Genomic DNA, 6,619 nt, shown 5'->3' with positions numbered 1-6,619 from the left:
GAAGGGAAGGGTCGTGGCCACTAAGGGTGCCGAATTAAAAAAACAAAATTTTTCTTAAGAATACAAAAACAAATCTTATTTATTAAATTTGGAAGAGAAAATCAAAGAAAAGTCTACAAGCATAGCTAGTGACCATGACATACACTATAAAAAAGCTCTACCAATTGGGATTTATATGTGATTCTAATACTAGTAGCTAAAATTATGACAAAATTATTGTCATAAATGTTGTAATATCCCAATTAAACCAAATTCTAGCTATACTTATATTTCTTCGCTAATCTTCCTTATTAAGAGATTTCAATGCCTTTAACGTACAAAGCTGGAAGCTTTGTATCACTGGATTCTCCTCTTAGGGGAAAAATAGGCAACACCAAGCAGGTTAGGGGCTAGGGGTCCAATCGCATGCCTTGAGTAGCTTGCACGAGGATGGCCCAACAAATCGTACTAAGGCAAACTCACAGGGTGCAGATGAGGAGACTTGTGCTAATAGGAACATTTGTGGATTTAGTTGGCACAGGCAAGCTAGAATCACCCACCCATCCCTATCACGGTGCAAGGAGGGTTACCGCATTAAATGTTGTAAAGTGCCCCTTAAGGGACATGCTTATGTCAAACCTCGAACGCCATAGGGTCCAAGAGAGGATGTCACATTAAGCATGGTGATGTCCTTATCAAAACGCCCAATCACCTAGGGAAAAGGAAAGGCAAGTACAATGCTCTGAACAATATATAGCAATTGGGAGGTAAGCCAAAAGGCAAGATCATCTGTCTAGCCATCTTATTTTTCTTTTTTTCTATATACCTCCCCCACAGGAGGTATCAAAAGCTTTCCTCTAAATCATTATGGGTCAATTTGTTTGTAGGTGGTAAGTAGGGCAATGGGCATACTGAAATTGACTTCAATAGTTGGTGTCATATGTGGGATCGAGGTAATTTATCACGTTATGCCTGTTGCCACACACTCCCAAGTGGTCATTAGCCAAAGAGCGGCAATAGAGGGGGAGTCGCCTAGCAACGATAAGGAAAGAAGATTCAAAAAAATGGATGAGAAGTTAAGATAGATGGTGACAAAGATGGAGACCCTACAGAAGGAGAATGAGGCCTTGAGACGGAAGAGTGAAGGGCTCAAGAGAGAAACGAACCAAGACTGACTTAAGCACATCAGTCACAAGGGGAGCTGAGGCCTTCCCAAGCCATGAGGAAGAGATAAAAATGATGAATGAGAGTTTGCATAACCTCATGAACAAATATGAGAAAATGGCAAAATGTGTGGGTCGTCATCGTCTGTAGACAATCTAGTCAAAAGCACCAACCTACTATATTGCATGGAAATCATGGTGGTACCGCTCCCTCCAAAGCCCACATGGGCCTTCAAGGAGTGTGGCCTCCTGGCATTCCCGCTGACCTCAAAGGAATGGCAAGAGTCTGGTTCAAGAACTTGAGGCTAGGGCCCATCACTAACTTCAAAGAACTGGATAGACATTTTCTGATCCAGTTCATGGCTAGTTGATCGGTGCAAAACTGCAAGTGCACAGTATCGTAGTTTTATAATAAAGTGATAAGAAGAGTATCGTCCTCATAGATTGGTACCCTACTTTTTCCAAATACCAAAATTATACTAATTTCGATTTTATCTAGAGGAATCACTAAAATTTTTGTAATTGCAAATTAAACTAAGATCAACTCAAAGAGAAATACGCAAAGACAATAAAACTGACGTTCGAAGATCAAATTAATGGGAAAGAAAACTTCTAGGAAATTGATTTCACCTAATTCTTCACTATACTTTTCTCATCCAGCTAATCTAATTTAATTCTTTTTGTTCATTAGCAAATCTCTAATTCATCCAACAACCTCTTTCGATAGTCAACTGAAAATTATTCTTGTTCATCAATTCACACAAGAATATGCAAATTAATAAAGTAAGAAAGCAATAAGACCCATAATTTAATTACTACATGAGTTATACAAGTCTTTCGATCTCTATACTTTCCTATGCTGAAATATTCAAAATCTACCATATGATTTCCTCTTTCGATAGCAAATCACAAGATTAAATATCATATAATCAATGGCCAGTTAATTAGAAGTAATAAACTCAGAATAAATTAGATAAATAAAGAGAAAATTACCTTAAATTAGCATAGACAATCAAGCATAGTTCGGAACTAGGTTACATTGTTTTCTTAGAATAAATAAAATTTAGCTCATGCTAAAAATGGAATTCAACATAAACAAATTCATCATAATTGTTCTGAGGATATTGGAAGAAAATAAACGCTGAAAAATACTCTTCACAGCCGTAACTCGTCTTCAAAAATTCAAGGAAATGTTTCAATGCTTTTCTCCCGTTTGTGCTCGTGTATGATTCCAAAACAGATGATTTGAATCCTTCTAGCTGTGTTTTTCTGTCCCAAAAAATGTTCTCCAGTCAAAAGGTACGGCCATAGAGTGAAAAATCACTTTTATATGATGTGACGGCAGAAGATCCTAGATCTGTCAAAATACGATGTTCGCTCGAGCGGGGTGTCGAGCGCACATCGAGCATTCGACTCTGTCTGATTTCGCTCGAGCGACCAATATCTTCGCTCGAGTGATCTTTATTTTCCAGCAACCCGCTCGAGCTCACTGTAGAGCAGTAGTCAAGCATTTGAATCTGCCTGAATTCGCTCGAGCGGACAAAAGCCTCCGCTCGAGCGATCTTGTAAAATCTGCAATACGAAATTTTGTAAGTCATCAAATACCCCCAAACTTACAACTTTGTTTGTCCTCAAACAAAAAGAAAAGCAAATGATAGTTTAGGCAATATCAACTCGACCCCAAAGAGAAGTATCATCACTCACCAAGCTTTTATGAATTTAGATTTCATCACTAGTATCTTACTCTTTTAACATCAAAGATAACAAGAAAATCAATCAAAAATTTTGCAATTCGTCAAGCAAGAGTTAGGCGTTTACTTCAACTTAAAGCTAAGACCTTGAGTGTGTGTGTATGATATAGTCAATTTAACCTCAAACCACCTGCAAACTCAGATAAAAGTAGAACAACTAAAATCAGAAGAATTCTCTCAAAACTTAACTCCATAAGTCCAGTTTTCAGAAATCATCTCCACTAATATAGTCAACACCAAAAATCAAAGATCAATAGGTCTTTAATAAGGTTGTAATGATAGGTCACAGGGTGAGAGTTAAGAAAGAACTGGATATGGAAAACCAAAGCAAACTTAAAAAATACTTAGTGAAAAGAACACTAAAAGAGATACCCACATGATTCAAATCATAGCTCTTTCTTGGCAATATGCTCATACTTGTGGCATTATTGTTGCTTTAATCACTGAAGCAATACCAACAATTCCTTTAACAAAATCTGAGATGATACATACTCCGCTTAGTGACTTCTTTTTCTTTTGTTTTTTGTTTTTGTTTTTGTTTTTATTTTTTATTTATTTATTTATTTTTACTATCTTTCTTCTTCTTCTTCTTTGATCAAACAGAGAGAGCAAACATAATACAGTTCATCATGAAACAAATTTTCTCTTTTAAATGTAACTCTCCACCAAAGTATTCTCTCAAACTATCAAAGGTAGATTTATTGTTTTTCAGGCTTAGAGCGGGCATGGTTTATGTACTTCAAAGAATAAATAAAGGCTTATGAAGATTCAAGGAGGTTGACTATGGAAACACACCATGTAATGATGGCATGATATTTAGGACGGCTGGGAAAGCTTTTTGGTTATGCCAAAGAAATGCCTAGATCATTTCTCTAATATTTGGTCTTAACTAGGATTTCGCCTCAATGACCCATCAACGGATTCTAGAGAAAAGCAAAATCGAACTTCCCTCTTTCAATTAATTCAACTTCTTCTCTTCATAAGCAAAATGGAATAAGAGAAAAACGACTATGTGCTCAATTATGTTCAAAGTCAAAGATTTAAACCAAAGTACCTACAAAACTCCACTTGACATAAAAGAAATTTTTGAAAATTTTTCTCAAAACTATCTTCAATCACAAATTTCAAAGTCATAGAGAATTAAATCTTACTCCAATGCATGCTTGATAAGAGAATCAGACAACCCATCAACAACCCAAGACTTAGAAAACAAGAGGATCAAATAACTATAGGAGTTTACACCCCCAAACTTAAACTAAACAATGTCCTCATTGTAATGCAAAAGTAAAAAGGATTGAAGAAATAAAAGGAACTTCCCTGGTTTCATGATGAATCTTCTGTAGTTTAAAATTTTTCAGCTCTTTATTCATGCTAAATAAACCTGCACCAAAAACCAAATTATTAAAACTACATAAATAAAGATAATAAAATAAATGAAAGAATGAAAGATAGATCTATGGGTTGCCTCCCATAAGCGCTTGTTTTAAAGTCTACAGCCAGACTTTTCAATCATCATCAATTAGGATCTCCAAGAAGAATAAATGCATAGTTCCTCTCCATTTGTTCTCCATAGTAGTGTTTCAATCTCTGACCATTAACTCTGAAAATATTTCCTGTCTTATCCTTTAAATCTACTACTCCAAAAGAGAAAACTTCATGAATTGTATAAGGACCTGTCCATCTTGATTTCAACTTTCCTTGAAAGAGTTTGAGTCGTGAATTGAAGAGTAAAACTTGTTGTCCTGGAGCAAACTCTCACCTAAGAATCTGTTTGTCATGCCACTTCTTCATTCTTTCTTTATAGATCTTTGCATTTTCATATGCATCATTCCGGAACTCTTCCATCTTATTCAATTGAAGAAGTCGCTTTTCACATGCTGCCTTCAAATCAAAGTTAAAATTTTTTACAGCCCAATAAGCTCTATGCCCTAACTCCACAGGAAGATGACATGCCTTTCCAAACACTAATCGGTATGAAGACATCCCGATAGGTGTTTTAAAGGCTGTACGGTATGCCCACAAAGCATCATCAAGCTTCTTCGTCCAATCCTTTCTATTGGTTTTGACCGTCTTTCAAGGATGTTCTTGATTTCTTTATTTGAAATTTCAGCTTGGCCATTAGTTTGAGGATGGTAAGCAAGTGCTATCTTGTGCTTTACACCATATTTAGAAAGAAGATTATCAAACAACTTGTTGCAAAAGTGAGTCCCTTCATCACTAATAATAGCTCGTGGAATGCCAAATCTTGTGAATATATTCTTGTGCAAAAATTTGAGCACTACCTTTGCATTATTTGTTGTAGCAATTGCTTCCACCCATTTTGACACATGGTCAACTGCTAATAAGATATAAGCAAAACCAAAAGAAAGAGGAAAAGGCCCCATAAAATCTATTCCCCAAACATCAAACAACTCAACTTCTAAAATACCTTTCAGTGGTGACTCATGACGCCTTGAAATATTTCCCATACATTGGCACCGATCACAAGTTTTCATCAAAGTATAACTATCACGAAAAATAGAAGGCCAAAAGAATCCACTTTGAAGTACCTTAGCTGCTGTACTGGTGGTTCCAAAGTGTCCTCCATATGATGAGGAATGACAATGATGGAGGATGTCTTGCATCTCTTCTTCCGGCACACATCTTCGAATGATTTGATCTGAGCATCTTTTGAACAACAAAGGCTCATCCCAAAGATAATAATTTACATCATGCGAAAACTTCTTGCATTGATGGTAAGTAAGATCAGGTAGTAAAACTTTACAAGCTAGGTAGTTAACAATATCAGCATACCACGGAAGCTTGATCTCACATGCAAATAACTGCTCATCAGGGAATACCTCTTGGACCACTGAATCTGGTCTTTCTTCCTCTTGCTCTAACCGAAAGAGATGGTTAGCTACTAAATTTTCACTTCCTTTCTTGTCTCGAATCTCCAAATCAAATTCTTGAAGAAGTAGGATCCAACGAATTAGCCTAGGCTTAGCATCCTTCTTGCCAAACAAATAGCGAAGTGCTGCATGATCAGTGAACACTATCACCTTTGTACCAATGAGGTAAGACCGAAATTTATCACAAGCAAACACCACATCAAGCATCTCCTTCTCAGTTGTCGTATAATTCAATTGAGCTTCATTCAATGTCCGGCTTGCATAATAGATGGCTCTAAACAGCTTGTTTCGCCTTTGCCCCAACACTGCTCCAATTCCAAAGTCACTTGCATCGCACATAACTTCAGAAGGTTGACTCCAATCAGGTTCAATCACAATTGGTGTTAAAATTAGTTTCTCCTTGAGTGCATTAAAGGCCTACAAACAAACAACATCAAAGTCAAATGCAGAATTTTTCTCAAGAAGATTACATAAAGGTTTAGAGAGTTTAGAAAAATCCTTGATAAATCTTCTATAAAACCCCGCATGTCCTAGAAAATTTCTGATTCTCTTCACATTCTTTGGAGGTGGTAGTTTCTCTATGGTTACAATTTTGACTCAATCTACTTCAATTCCTTTAGATGACACTCTATGGCCAAGCACGATCCCTTCTTGAACCATCAAATGACACTTCTCCCAGTTCAGGACTAGATTTTTATCTTCACATCTCTGCATAACAAGAGTTAAGTTATGCAAACAATGATCAAAAGATGTGCCAAAAACTGAAAAGTCATCCATGAAAACTTCTAATATATCTTCCACCATGTCAAAAAAGATAACCATCATGCAACGTTGA

The sequence above is a fragment of the Carya illinoinensis genome, chromosome 1, assembly GCF_018687715.1.
Source record: "Carya illinoinensis cultivar Pawnee chromosome 1, C.illinoinensisPawnee_v1, whole genome shotgun sequence".
Lineage (NCBI taxonomy): Eukaryota > Viridiplantae > Streptophyta > Magnoliopsida > Fagales > Juglandaceae > Carya > Carya illinoinensis.
This window is presented reverse-complemented; position numbering follows the sequence as displayed.